The 15957-nt window shown below is 38.3% G+C and overlaps 1 long non-coding RNA gene and 1 other non-coding gene across 4 annotated transcripts; both read right to left on the bottom strand.

The window, feature by feature from the left end:
• Window positions 1–1623: 1623 nt before the first annotated feature.
• LOC131978001 (uncharacterized) lies at window positions 1624–10266 on the bottom strand. 3 transcript variants are annotated; one of them, XR_009394922.1, is made up of 6 exons: window positions 10222–10266; window positions 8277–8413; window positions 3071–3140; window positions 2800–2977; window positions 2269–2411; window positions 1624–2104 (listed from the first exon to the last, which is right to left on the bottom strand). It is a non-coding gene; the product is annotated as an uncharacterized LOC131978001 (long non-coding RNA). The 3 variants fall into 3 exon arrangements; XR_009394924.1 differs by having other exon boundaries at window positions 8214–8413; XR_009394923.1 differs by lacking the exon at window positions 10222–10266 and adding an exon at window positions 9285–9299.
• Window positions 6087–6270, bottom strand: LOC131978449 (U2 spliceosomal RNA). Its single transcript, XR_009394965.1, has one exon. It is a non-coding gene; the product is annotated as a U2 spliceosomal RNA (small nuclear RNA).
• Window positions 10267–15957: the final 5691 nt, after the last annotated feature.

Raw genomic sequence — 15957 nt, forward strand, 5'->3', positions numbered from 1 at the left:
CCGGAGTCTCGTAAATCCATCTGGGGGCCTTTTTGCAATGGAGACACGCAGAGTGAGCGGACATTTGAGAGGTTGCGGCCTGAGACTTACACTGTGGCCACTCTTCCCCCTAAAGGAGACACAGCTTATATTGTTTGCACTTGAAAAAAAGAGAGAAATATTTAATGTTACGTATTTTATTTGAACTTTTATAAATTTTAGTTTTAGTTTCAATTTGTGGAAGAAGAAGTTTATTAAAAGCTCATGCTTACATCATGCATGTAAAGAGTTATAATAAAACATTTCAAAATGCATGTGCAACTCGGTTAAATAAAAGTCTGTTGGTCCAGTCATATATTTTGTCATCGTAGTTTTCTTAAAATCTTGTCTAGTCTCGTTCTCGTGAACCCAATATCGTGTCTCGTTTCGTGAGCTGAGAGTATCCTCACACCCCTATTGTCCATATGAGAACAAAAGTGTGATGACTTACAGAGCAGCATCAGAAGAACTCAGGCTGCCAGAAGCAATCATAATTGTTCAGCTACAGCGGAAAAGTCCATGAAATTGTTCAGACCTCTGTGGTAAAGTTTCCAATTGCCAGCAGCTTGTCATGAGTTTCATGGACAGTCTGACATTATTCAGGCCTACCACTCAGCATTTCAGTTTATTTCATTTTCATTTGAATCATTTTCATGTGCCAGCTGAAATGTGATTAATTGTGTTCAGAATTATAATAGAGCAGAAAAATGTAATATTACCCCGTAGTTCTACTTTGGCTAAAGGCAAATTCACAATTTACATTCTGATGACAGAGAAAATATTTACTCATTGCTAAATATGTAAACCTACAGGCAAGTTCCCTTGCAGATCTTGAAAGTTTATTTCAACTGATCAAAAGTAACAGATGTGAATTTACACTGTAATTTGGCAATTGTACAAATAACAGGGTAAGAAGTTCGTACATGAGTGAGTTACGACTCACAGCACATGCTGGGACATTAAGTGCAGTATAATGGACATAATCATAAACCATTTACTCTTACACCAGTTAGATAAACTACCAGTCACATCTGATAGTGTATATATGCAACCCCGCCTAGACTAGCCCCTGCTGTTAACCTGTCGATATTTTTATGATCTGTACTTTGGTTTGGCAGTGTATATATTGTATGACATTTGGCTTTGCACCTTGTTGTTATCTTTTACTTTTACATTTGCACTCTTCCCAGAATTCCCCCTTGGTGTAGAAAGTTGTATCTCATCTTATATTATATAGACATAAGACACAAAAATACAAGTGAATAAAAAACATAAAATTGACATGTCATTTGTTTTTATACTGTTCGTAAAAATAATAACAAGATCCCCAATCTAAATTACAGTACCACCCATAACGACACATATGAGCATTTTGCAGCTCACGATACATCTCAATGAATTAGAATATCATAGTGCTGGCAGCAGAGACGGCAGCACTTTACTGTTATTTAACGGTAGTCATACTGTGAAATGACTTTACAGCCTATTACTGTAAACATAAAATACAGCATATTTCTGTATGTTTTTACAAGTTACAACCAGCTACATTGTATTTCTACAATACACATGATTAATTATGCAAAAAACAACAGCAGAGAAAGGATATAAATCAAACACACCTTTACTTAATAGGCAAGTGTCAACATTATAGCTGTTAACTGTGAAAAACAACAGCAGAAAACATGGATGACCCAGAGAGACAAACCAAAAGAATTTTTGAGTAGCAAAATAAAAAGTGCCTAATAATGTCTGCTCAAATCAATGGGAATTTTTCATCAATTGCATGTCAGAGAGTCCCTTACCAAACAAGATAACACCTGAGACATAAGATGTATTTATATGTATATGTTGTAATAGTATTAATTAAAAGCAACATTTGTAAAAAATAAAAATAAAAATAAAAACTCTATTAAAACTTACATTTTAAAAAGTGTATTAAGAATATTCTGAAGACAAACATCAGAAAGAACTATTTGAAAATATACATCAGTAGCAACATGCTTTAGGAGTCTGGTTCTGGTAGAGATGAACATCACTTGCATCAACATCATGCTAGTTGTTGCTCTCACTGGATTCATTGTTGCAACTGTAAATCAGCAACAAACAAAATAAAATAAAAATGTAAAACATATAAAAATAATCAATGCTTATTAAGCTGATAATACCAAAATCTCTTGTGGCCTTATGTGTCAACGTCAGTGTGGAAAACAACACATGGAGTAAAAGAGAGAAGAGAGAGAGCTCCCTTACTATACGAAGTCCCATTCAAAGTCGATGAGGTTCTTCAGTAGTGTGGAGATGTGTGTATTCACTGTCATAGTCTTCCTCTGGACCATCTCACCAGTCTTCTTGGAGACAACCTTACCCCGGAAGTTCAGAGACTAAATGGAAACCTAAATGGAACACTTAGTAGTCTTAAGGGGATAGTTTGTTTGGGTTATATAACATAAGGTACTGATATCATGAGGTGGTATGAGAATCAGCTCAGAAAATATTTTCAAGAAATAGAGAGTTTAGACAGGCAGAATAAAAGCAGAATAACTCAATTTATGTTGTATCGTTTTATGAATGGTTTGTGTTCTTTATGTGTTGTAGCTTGAAATGTTTTTGTTACCTGACCCCATGTTCTGTTACTAATTTGATCAACCATCTTATGTTTAAAAAAATCCAAAATATATCTTGAAGTGTGTAGTAATGATTTGTGGTTATCAGGTTTCAAGAACTGTAATTGTCCAAAAATAAAAACCTATAATGATGACAAGGAAATTAATGGAGCCTTACCTCCGAATTAATTAATAAGAGGGCCAACTCTTCTTGATACTGCAGGTTGAAGATATAGTATATTGCAAACACAGCAGCAAGTCCAGTCAAAAATGTTGGTTTGATGCCATCAGATATGACACTCCCTCAAGGGTGATTATCCAGCGTCCAGTCATGGCTCGCCCTGTTCCTCCTGAAACTTCAAGTAATAGCAACATCAGAATGCATAAATATCTGTAACTAAAAAACAATGTTTGATCTGATTTATAATGTCTATCAATAAAATGTATACCAGCCAGTATCAGGCGAGGACTTGCGGGCAGAGTGAGGGTAGTCTCAATATCAGCTGGGGTAGCAGACATCTGTAGGGAACAGATAAAGACAAAGTAAGTTACCTCGAGACCTTGAAGTAAAAGAAGTGGGCTTCTGGAGTTTCCTCAGTCAACAAGCTGTGAATAAATAGATAAGTCATTTAAAATAAAAAAAACAAAGGCCAAGAAAGACAATATAAACTTACATCTGTAAGGACTAGCCCTGTTAGGTTCTCTTCAAAGTGTGCCATAAGCAGATGCACAACACGAAGTGCCATCTCATTACGTCCACTGTCTCATTACGTCCACATCCACAAAGGACATCCTTGACATCTTTGTTGGTAGGTTTTGCAATGAAGTATTGTGTGATGGCTCTTTATTTTTTATTAATTCTCATGTGTCTCACATGAGCCAATGTGGTGGCACATTTATGATCACAGACATTTTGCTGCAAATGTGGGAAAAAAATAAAGTTGCCAGACTTTGGGGCTGTTGACAAGGGGCAAAAACGATCAGCTCACGTTAGATCCCCGTTAGCGTTAGCTCGCCACTAGCTAACTGCTACTCTTAATCCAATTTACAGATGAACCAAAACGGTTAGCATTTTATAAAACACCAATGATAGGGCACATATAAATATATATCTTTTGAGCTAACGTTATTCAAATCTCTGCCCTAATGATGAGTGACATTTTAAATTCACACACTCTCGTTAGCACTAGCTAGACATCTTGCTGAACAGTTTGATATCATACTTCTTTTTTGTCACGCACTTTCTGACTAAGATAATGTAACGTTACTCACAAACGTTAGGAAAATGATAAATTAATGTAACTTCTATTTCGTAGATCGAAAGCCAGATTGATGCAGATGGCATGTCAGCATGCCCTCCGAAGTGCGTCCACCTCTGGAAAAACACCCACTTTTCCACAAATACTGTAGTGTACTGTAAGTTAAAACATTAGCATACTGTTTTGGGTCTTTGTGCTGTTGCATCAAATTAAATAGACCACAATGCATTGCTAACTACAGTATACAACCGTATTACTAAAATACAGTAGATTAGTGCTGAAAATTGGCTGTAAATTAAAAGCAATTGCTTACAGCGTAGATCCATTAGGCCTACACATAGAATGAAACATTCAATGTCTTCATTTATTTAATTTGTTCTAATTATAATGATTATGGCTTTTAATGAAGACCTAAAATTTAGTGTCTCAAAAAATTTGAATATTACGAAAGACCGATTTTAAGAAGTATGTTTAATATGGAAATGTTGGCCTCTGAAAAGTATGTCTATCTGTATGCACTCAATACTTGGTTGGGGCTATTTGACTTGAACTACTGGAAACTGACTTTTCCATCATATTCTAATGTACTGAGATGCACCTGTAGGTTTAGGGCAAAAAACTTCCTGGTTAGACGTTATAAAAGACAGCTTAAAAAGTCTTAAAATGCCGGAAGTAGGGTTGCCAACTCCCCGAAAAATAAATAAGGGACACTTCATTGGCAGGGCCGGCTGACCCGATTGCCTTCACCCATCCTGGCGTGGTGACATTTTTTAGCCCCTTTTTTGTAAGTAAAATTATTTTTCAACAATTTGACTCGAACCGGAATTGAATTAGATGCATATTTTTGTGTGACATGAATACATTGAAAACAAATGATTATCCAGCAATTCACTTTAACATAAAATAACAATTAGGCCCTGTTTTTCAAAGATGTAGTGGAGTTTTCTGATAACAATTTGATTCACTCCTTTTGTTGGCTTTTAAAATGCAGCATGTATGCAACTGAATGGCCATTTTGGAAGATTATAGCATTCCATAATTCCAAATTGGTTCAGTAAAAAGGCATTAAATTCATGTCATGAACACATGGGGACCTGGTCTTCAAGAATGCACTGGAGTTTGCTGATAACAAATTGATGTATTTATTTTATTGGAGCAGCATGAATACAATTGAATGGCTATTTTGGAGTCATGCAGCTGACAAACGGGCCGTAAAGTGCAATGTAATTGCGCACTAGAATTTAAAGTGCAGATGGCGTGACCGCAGTACTGGAAGCATGTTGTTTCAGATCAGCCAGTCCACCATGGGCTACGGAAAAAGAGCGCCGGCACAACGTTCAGTGTGATTTATAGATGTTATCACGCACTTTTTCCACCCAGGTGCTTCCTTTTACCCATTCTTCAGTATTTTTGCATCCTTTTCTGTTTTTTTCTCGGAGGGGTACTAGACACATTGCTGCTCGAAGGTGTAGCGCCCCGTAAAGCAGTGTCAGCGTCTGTGTCAGTAGCTGTATCTCAATGTCAAGGAAGGATGCTCAAACGGCTGGATTTGAAGGACACTACGTCATCGACATCCGCCGAAGGACTGTCCCAATGTCGAGGATGCTCCGGAGGACAGAGTCCTTCTTTTGCCCAAATTCCGAGGATGCATGTGTGTATCCTCCGTGCGCTCCGACTACCCATAAAGCATTGCGCACACCAGTCTACCGGGAGATTTAAAAATGGCGAGCGTAGAAAGAGCGACGCCGGCGGCGCAATATGCATTTAAATAAGTATTTACAGTTTACACTGAATGTTGTCACATAACTTACAAAACGTGTGTTCAAAGTCAAGCAAAAACATATACATAAACAAATGCCAGAATATTGATACATTGCCGGTTAAGTTAATTAATGCCGTCTCAGTCGCTTGTTATTGTTAATTAATTTATATGCGTCAGATGATGATGTACTATGTGCAACTATGCCATTCAGAAAGTTATACATTTCTTTATTGTGTTTACAGGGACCGAAAGTCTGCTATTATCCGTTATTGTTATTTATAAATAACTGTTATTGTACTGTACTGTAAAATAAAAATCACAGAACATATTTCCATGATGAATTATGCGCCGCTGCTTTTATGAAACTAAGTAGCGGACAAATTCAGCCAGGATCAGTTAAATATTCAGGTTTAATCCACTTTATGGCTTTTACTTGATAAATCGTGGAGATTCAACCTTAAAGCATCTTCTTCCATTTCCACTAATAGTCTATGTGTCAGAGTGCTGATGCCAAAGACACATTCATGTCGTGAACTGATTTTGAAATTGCGGCGCTGAATTTATTTATTTTTTATTAAACTGATAAGAACAGATACTACACTTAGTCTTAGCCAAAGGGCCGAGAGCGTCGCTGAACTTAAGCAGGACGTCCAATTACGCAATGACACACAGCTGCACACTCCGAAGGCTGTCCCATTTGTGCATTACACCAGTGAAAGGAAGGACTCTTGCCTTGCCTTCGGAGGACCCGACTCTGAAGGAAGGATCCTACCAAGGAAGGATCCTTGACATTGGGATACAGCTACTGTCACCTACGCATGCTGCTTTGTTGTCTTCTGCTATCTTCTCCTCGACCAATGGGATGAGCGTATTCTGTATCATCATACTCGTGTGTGAATATACTGTCAGTTCATTGGTCACAGAGCAGGACGGGGCCTGGGAACAAGTTTACCGTAAGTTTACATATAAAGCGTTATTAAATTTTCATTGCCATTTACTGACTATTTTTTGACTGTCACAATAATACGGGACAAAGTGCGTCCCTTTTCACCTCAATACGGGACGGGTGCTTTTGTTTCTAAATACGGGACGATTCCGTTTTTCAAGGGACGGTTGGCAACCCTAGCCGGAAGTGAAGTAGTTACGAGGTGACATGACTACCCGAAGTTACATAAAAAACTCACAATTCACAAAACGTGAGCCATGGAAGTTATGTAAAAAAATGTTCACCCATGAACCCCGTTCTCCTGGGTAAAGTCTGCTGTTTTTTCGACTCATTCACCTCCCCTCCATCCCGCCCCGAGTTTGACATCCGCCATTTAAACACCACATCACCGGCTGCAGATAAAGTAACACCCATCTGGCAGGTTTGGCCAATGTTCACCGGCAATATTTATAATTATATTAGGGATATAAACTGCATGACTTATATTATAATTATATTTTAAGTGTCTGTTAAACACAGGGTTGCTACGCCCTATTTTTAGTAACTTAGGCTACACATTAACATTTTGTCTTTTGTTATGCAAGTGAGCATTTCAATGTAACTCTATATACAGTGGTGGAGTCTGGGGAGGGGGGCAGGGGGTTGACTGCCTAAAAAAATAAAAAAACACTATAAAATTGCCCTCTTGGATGCCCTTCTAGGAGAGAACACATGGAGTGGCCTCTAGAATCTGCATAACGTTGAGTCTGCCGTTGCCTAGTGTATAAATACCAATTATTGCACTGTAATTTGTCTACTGTACTCTTAATAATTACCCGGATGTCTAATACTAAATTGCAAGTGTGCAAGCATTGCTTCATTCATTCAAAGCTCTGAGAAAACACACCCCAGAGCCAGCAAGGAGGATCTTGAATGAGGCAAGCAGGATATAACAGAGTAGGATAAACTTAAATCTATACAACTACTCAGTTAATGCTTAACAGCACAAAAAAAAGTCAAATCAAAACCAAAGTCATTTACACATCAACTTGGAAGTTAGTCACAGCCTGACTGGTGAACCACTGCGGATAATTACCGTAGATCTAATTCAGTTGTTGTAAAAATATTTTCCTGCAGACGAGTGTGAACCTCAAAACGTTTCAAAATCTGGGCACCATATTTTTGCATTAAGAAGAAATTAGTGAGAAAAAGTTTTATGCATGCACACGTGTGGGCGTGTAAAACACTGAAGCAATCAAACTGTTAGATATCTTTAATTTCCAGTCATCTGTTTGTTGGATCTGTGAAACTGTCTAACCAGCCAAGCTCCTTCCTAATTCTTCCATGATGCACTAACTCCCCACACCAAACACTGTGACATAAACTATATTTCAGCATGATTTCTGCGTTCTCACACATAATTAAAGTGGAAAAAAAGAATTTTGAGGGACACTGGACAGCACCTGCTTTAAATTTAAAACTGTTTTAGCACTGTGAGATCACAACGCCTTCAGCTCTGAATATAAACTGTAACAGATGAGAAAATAACATGGACTTCACTGCCTTTACTGAAAACTTTAACTGTAAATGATGATGTATGGTAGGAAACAATGTCTGTATGCCATATAACATATTTCAAAACATACTTGCTGGTCTTTACAGTCAGTTTCACAACGAGATGTAGTGGTTGAGCAGAGGTTACACTATACCAGTTGTTACACCTTGCGTTCGAATGTCAATATTGGCATAAGGAAAGGATGCCCTTGGGATATGCTGCTGAAGCTTATTTTCACAGGAATTTTTCCACCTGCCTGTTCCCAAGAAGATCTGAAACAAAAACAAAAGGCTGCGGAGAGAATAACAGAGTTGTTTAATTATGATTCAGATCCAAGCAAACTTTCTTGAGTGAATATAACAACGTCTCTTCTCTCAAAGCTGCAATTTCCAGTCATATCAGTGTCGTAAATGTGTCTGAACACAAACAACAAACAGCCTTCTCCGTCTGGGAAACTAGATTTTCAGTCTCTACAGGGTGATAAGTGACGGCGGGGCCTTCCCCCTGTATAACTGCAACACAGACAATATTAAAGTATAGCTGTGTCAGGCCTGCTACTTCCTCTCTTGTGACTCTCAGAGTTTCATTGCAGTCTCTTAGTATCATGGTGATAGGTTTATGGCTCATGGCAAACAAAGCATTATGGTTGGAAGCGACTGCAAAAAGTTCATGTGATATGTATAAAATTGAGGGAAGTGCAAAGTTGACAGTTCACACCATAGAGTACGTCAAGTGATAAAAGGTTATTTTTCACTCTGGCCTCTTTTTAAAGCTTTTTTTTCTTTATAAAAGCAGTAGTCATTCTGGCTTTGGTCTTGGGAACCGCGAGGGGTCCCATAAAAAACTAGTGACATAATAATCATTCATTATTATTGCATGCCTGTGTGAGAATAGTTATGCCTGTGTTTAACATCTACAGTGCAAGACAAAGTATGTAACCCTTTGAAATGACCTAGGTTTCTGCATTAATTTGTCAGAAAATATGATCTGATCATCATCTAAGTCTCAAGAATAAAAAAAACACGATGAGCTTAACCTATACATTTCATGTCTTTATTGAACACATCCATGAAACATTCATAGTGCTGCTGATGGAAAAAGAAAGTGAACCCTTAATCTAATGATTCCAGCAAGAGCTAATTAAAGTCAAGAGTTACCCAACCTGGAGTCCTATCAATTAATCCGGATTGGGATATAGAGCTACATTGATCTATAAAAACATCAACTTTTTGACTTTTCTATTTACAAAAAGCACAATGCCAATGTGAACTATGCCTCTTAAAAGAGAGATCAGCAAAGACCTACAATCAAGAATTGTTGATTTGCATAAGACTGGAAGGGTTAACAAACTAATGTTGAATACTTTAGGCATTCACTGACCCACAGTTAGACAAATTGTCTACAATTTGAGACAATTTAGTGCTGTGGCTACTCTCCCTAGCAGTGGGAGCCCTCCTCTCTGTTTCCTTCCCAGGTGCTAACAACCTGATGGGATCCACCTGGAAAGCTGTTTCACACCTGTTGAGCTGGCCAATCAGAGGTGATGTGTTCGAGTTTAAAACGTTTTCAGGATCACCGGTCGCTGCTATCTTGTCCTCATTTTGTCTCTGTCTGTATGACTTGAGTTTTGTGTGCTGTGATGCATAGATGAAATTTGTTAGTGTAATTTTGTGGTGGTGAGATTGGGGTGTTAGGTAAATTGGGTACACGACATAATAATAAGTAATTTCTGTTAGATAAACTATGGTAATTGGTTGGTGCCACACATTTATTTCTAAACACTATTTGTAGATAAGTCAGTTAGGTCTTTGTTTTATTTGTTGTAAACTATTTTAGTCAGGCCTTGTCTTGTTTTATTAATTTCAATTATTTGGCACTACCACCTCATTCTATTCCTCCCACCCTTTTGTGAACCTAATTTGCAAATTTTTGGTTGAAGCACTGTTAAATAAAACTCATTGGATTTACACCATAATTTGACTCCTGCACTTTTTTGTTGTTGTGTTGCTGTCTTCCTCATTATTTTAAAAAGGGGATGTAACACAAGCATAAAAAATACCGACAAACTCATCATCATGAGTGGCTGGCGCACAACTTACTAGTTACGACGTGAAACGAACTGGCACCGGATCACAGGAGCCACAGGGTTTAAGTAGAACAGGTAATTAATGAAGAGTGGAGACAGCTGAGTGCCTGGCTCAGGTGCTCTGATGAGCGGAGGCGGGGAATGGTTTGTGGAGGAGAAGGCAAGCACACCCACAGACACGGACAGAAATGCATGAGGGGAAACAGGAGGGAGATTACCGGACAGACTGGGATCCTAACAGCTCTTGTATTAACACTGAGTTTATGTGGTAAAATATTGACAAATGTTATGGGCTTCAACCGTTTAGATAAAACTACACTTTTATCAGAGGAGGAAAGTGCAGGTGTGGGCTCTCTATTAGCGACTACATAACACAGGAGTCTTTGTTGTTCGGAGTCACATTATTATCAGCAGCATTTGACGATTTTGTAATCACACTAACTAAACTTCCCTCATACAAAGTATATTCAAATATATCAAAAAATAATCTTATTTCCCTTTCTATTCTGAATAATCCAGGTAACAGCTGGAAAAACACCTACAGCTACGTTAGCAGCTCTGTGAGACTTGTGCTGTGTTCCTGTCAAAGATGGAGGGATTTTCTAGAAAAAAGGTTTTTTCTATCAAATCTTTTTCTATCAAAGCATTCCAGGTGCACAGGAATGAACAAACAAGCAATAAACAAAAAGTATTGTTATTCTGTCTGTCTTTGGTCACTATCAAAGGTCACTATCAAATGCATGCGTACGTGTGTGTGCCCTCTCTCTATGCATTTATATATTAATCATGTAAGATGCTTTTGATACAATGATCATGTGCTAATATTGTTTTAAAACTATGATTACTTTAAATACATGTGTCCCAACTGCTTAAACTTAGTAAGATTCTATAATCACAAAAATATATTGTATGTTTCATATTTTATGTTTTATAGTTTGTGTAGACATTGCAAAATCTGTGTCTCCAAATCTGTAAATCATAGCAAGGCAGAATGTTTGTCTTAACAAGTTTGATAGCAGGTCAGGACACGGACTTAATGTGCCGGGCAGAGAAGATTGCTGCCCGGTTACATGACGTGTCCCTGTATTGATAAAAACTGATGAATCGGCGGATCAAGGAGGCGGCACTTCCTGGAAGAAATCTACCTTCATGATTAGTAAACCATTGTGAGGATAAAATAATGGGTTTGAGGGAAAGGAGGCTGGCTCAGACTTCATGACCTGAAACCTGTCTCATGTAAACTTGTGAAGACAAACATTCTGCCTTGTTAGGACTTACACAATTTCAAAACTTTCCAAATTTCGCATTATGTACTAATATAAAAGCTCATGTTATGTTACCAAGTAATTAAGTGGTAGAACTAGAGTTTAACTTATTTTCTTTCAAACCATATAACGTTTTAACTGTGTACATTAGTGTGGAGGGCGCGTGGTGCATCAGCTGCAGTAGAGAGGTGTGGAGAGGGCTCACACCTGCGTCTTGTTAGTTACTCACTCTCACCTGGCGCTGCTCTCCTGAGCCCCCTCCACAGTTAGCCCTGGGTTTACCAGAGTCGGCAAATGGACACTAACGTTGGTGAATTAGCCTAGCGCTATCCTTGTCACAAATCGGTCACTTGCTGCTGGTTTTTCATGGGAAATTGGATGTTTCTGAGTAAGCCAAAAAAAAAATCACCGTTATCAACCATCGTTATCAACAGACCAGTACAACACGGACCGTACTTCCATCCTTCACAATAAAATACTGTACAGTGAAAATACAGACACACTTTTTAAGGCATAAAGATCGTCGCCTAATAGTTCTTATTGCTTTCTCTCATCAAAGTTACAGTCATAATGTAATTAGACATGTTAATCTCTAAGTACATAAATTAAATTTTCACACGTGTAAATGTTGATGAGAAGAGTTACAAGTGTTTTGCTATACTTTAAAAGTGCTAAAAATTTACAAAAGAAGAAAAAAAAAGCCAAAATCCACTCTCAAAGCTCCCTGCCTAATAATTTGCTTGTTAGGATTTGTCCTCTGGGTATTTCCAGCATGATTAACAAGCAGACCTCTGCCCATCCTCATTGGTTTTTAAAATTATTACAATTGCACTGCTCGTGAAGTAGATTCTCAAATGTTAAACACATGACTTCATGTGTTTTCTGGCCCAGATCCTTCTTAATTCTTTTAAGTAATAGCCAAGATTCCATCTCACTTAAATAAGTCATTCACAGTGTTAATTCTAACTCATTTTCTGAATTGTTTACAGCTCCCACTATCTTCCCCTCACTGCCCATTTAAGTTTCTTTGTTTTTTTATAAACATTGCATGCATTAAATTGTTTCATTGCATTGTTTTTCAGCTCAGTCTGTGTGTCAGTGCTTTTGCTCTGAATGCCAAAGTGTCCTTTTGTTAACCAGGATATGCCTGTGCCCTAACAAATCACTTCCATGCATTATTTTTCCCTAAAGTCAAACTAAGGGCACTTCAACAGACCAATTGCACCCATACTGACCTTCTGCTCAGCCCCTTGCCCTGTTGTTGGCCCGTGTGTCACTCTGCGGTGACCTAACCCTAAAAATGACCCTAAACCCGTCTAATCCTCATCACAGTATGTATGCCCCCTTTTGTTTTTTTCACCCCCATCCCTAAATGTCTCTGTCCTCTGTGGTAGCCACACTGACTTTTGTTTTGTGAGCATTACAGTTCCTTTTCTTTTTAAAATTTCTACAAAACAGGCACGGGGAGCCACACATGACAGCGTGACATTTTTAATAGAATTTCTGCTTATTTAAATAATCAAATGCCACGGGAGATCTTGTTATTGAAACCTACTGGTTTTGGTGGTCCCCTGCTGGAGGTTTAAGTTCTTCCGCCGACTCCCAGCTGTCCTGTAGCACATTAAAGAGCATCATCAGAGATAATTGCGCCGTACTATGTGTGTTGGTTCCACCTTACCCGCCCTTCTGAGGCTTAGTCACCACCATTAGAAGCAGGGGTGCCAGCTTTATAATGGGCCTGATCCCGTTCTTGTCTGTGTTCAGACTGTGCCTGGTATGGTGGAAGTCTTTGCCTGGGCGACACATTCTGTGTTAACTGAGTTCATCAATTTATTATCCTTAACCGCTTATCAGCACTGGGAGCCAATCCCAGCTGACATTGGGCGAGAGATACACCCTGGACAGGTCGCCAGATTCGCAGGGGTGACACATAGAGACAGACAATCAAGCTCTCATTCACACCTAAGCACATGTTTTTGGACTGTGGTAGGAAGCCGGAGTACCCGGTGAGAACAGAAGAGCCACAGGCAGGAGTCGAACCTGCGACCCTCTTGCTTTGAAGCAAGAATGGTAGAATGGTACACTAGTAGTTAATGGTTTTCAAAAACTAAAAAAATACAGATTGTGCTTGGATGAATATGCCTAATAGATGATGATGATGTTGGTGATGATGATGATTTCATATTTTGAACAGGGTTAGCTTGCTGCTGGTCTAGTTATAGATTTTTTTTGTTAACTTCTGTATTTTTAAAATAATCAATTTTCAACACTTTATAGAGTTGAAAGAATATAGAAAAAATATTTAATTGCCTGATATTTGCCTGGTGTCTTGGCTTTGGTTTTTAGTCCAATATTACTCTTCACATTAGCCTTTAACAAATTAAAGAAACAAGAATACACAAACCGTTACAGTCCTAAAAACAATGTTTTAGTGCAAGACAGTCACAACTAATTTTCCTTCACGTAGCCTTGTTCTTTGCAACTCTGCAACACTGCAGGAGACACAGCAACCTTTTCAAAGACATGCCAGATAGTAATACTGATCCCTTATTCTTTGTTTGAATGCAGAAAGCATATGGTTTTTGGAATGCACACAGAACCATGCATTTCTATGATAACAGCAGTAGAAATTAACGTAAATTATACCATAGATTTAAACAACATTTAAACAGTTGATATCGCTATTGAGCTGTACTTTGTTTTTACAGACCGGCAGGTAGGAAAAATAAATTGGCTTCTTCCAGTGGTGGCTTTGATGGAAACAGATGCTTGGACAAAATGTAATACGTCTGCCTGGTGGTGAAAGGTTTATGAAGTGAAGCAACAGGACTGGAGTAATCAAAAGCAAAATATTATTAACCCAACAAGGAGGTTAGTTATGTTATTGGTTTGATTTGTTTGTCTTGTTGTCAGCAGGATTGTAGGAAAACTACTAGCTTTTTCATGAAACGAGCTGGAAGTGTGTATCATTAGTCAAGGAGGAACCCTTTATAATTTGAAGTGGAGTCAAATCCCGGCAGGCAGAAACAGAAATAAGTAATTTAAGTAATAAGTAATTCATTATTATAGTTGCAAGATAATGAAAGGTCTGTGCCAATCATTTCTAAGTTAATGCACATGTGGATGTCTCTGTCTCCCTTTGATATTATATACTGGCAAGACAAACACCTGGCCAAATATGCCAAACCCCTTCTAAGTAACAATGTTACTGAGGTCTAATTATCGGAAAGGTTTGTTGAAGTTCGTCCATTTGTCATCTCGAAAATGTATGTGAATACGCCCTTAAGTCAGATCTTTTACATTGCAAGGTAAAGCATGCCTTGGTGGTGGGCTTCGCTCCCGGAGTGCTCTTCTATTTTATAGTTTTCTCCATCCATTTTCTTTAAAGGTGACAAAGAGTTGCTCTGGTGTCAGATTCTCTGAGTTGAAGGCTCCTAAGGGGTTGTTAAATCACATTCACAAGTTTTAACAAGCCCCAGTTTGCTAACCAAGCCACTCTTCATGCATCACCCCTCCATCTCTGCATCTCCCACATTCACCTTCATGTCAGGCAAGCAGTCGTTTCTGATAATCAAATATAAAATATGATGCTGGCACGCTGGTGCGGGCTTAAACTTTTTTTAAACGTTTTTTTTTAGAAGTAACATGAAGACAAGTATCTTATTCTTACTTCCCTCTCCCAGTATCCCTGTGCCTATCTTCCACTAAACAAATTAGAGGAAATGTTTTGGATGGACAATAAGAACTTTGTTATGGAGGCTGAGCACAGAATAGACAAAACATTTTCATGGTCTGGCTAAAGAGAAAATAAAGCTTTGTGTGGTGCATTTTTATAATTTTACAAGCAAAATGGTCTCATTGGTAGATTTGAAAACCAGCTGTTGTCACATGTGTTTTCACATGTTGATCAGACAAAAATCATTTTCTGTCATCCGAAAACACATTTATGTGAATGGAAAAATCAATGTGTGATAGTTGATGGGTCTTTTACGGGAGTTAATGCTTCGAGGAAGTTAAATTAGAGATTTGGTTTCAGTGTGTAAGCCATTAGGGCCTTTAAGAGTGGTCTGTGGTACTCAAGTTATGAGAAATGATTGCGGAAGATATTAAATGACAGAAAGGATTTATTCAGGATTGAATGTATGGTTCGTAACCTACATTAAATGGTGTTAAGACCTTTTACAAGTGTGTTTTTTTCACACATTTACTTCCTATAGGTCTAAAATTGAGTGATTGTGAGGAAAGCTCTGCACCCAGAAAGAAAACAGGAGTTTGAATTTCAAACTGTCCTCTGGGGAACTGTCAGAGTCTTGTGTTAAATAAACATATTAACACTGCAGCCTGCAGTGCTTCAGTGGCTGAAGTACCTATAGAGCTCATGACCAAACCTACACAAACTACAACATATGAGCAGGGGTGTATGTGCTGACTCGATAGTGGAAGTCGAGATAGTTTTTTTCCCCCCTAAATGCCGCACATGAAGT

The sequence above is a fragment of the Centropristis striata genome, chromosome 9 (assembly GCF_030273125.1).
Source record: "Centropristis striata isolate RG_2023a ecotype Rhode Island chromosome 9, C.striata_1.0, whole genome shotgun sequence".
In the NCBI taxonomy this organism is placed as follows: domain Eukaryota; kingdom Metazoa; phylum Chordata; class Actinopteri; order Perciformes; family Serranidae; genus Centropristis; species Centropristis striata.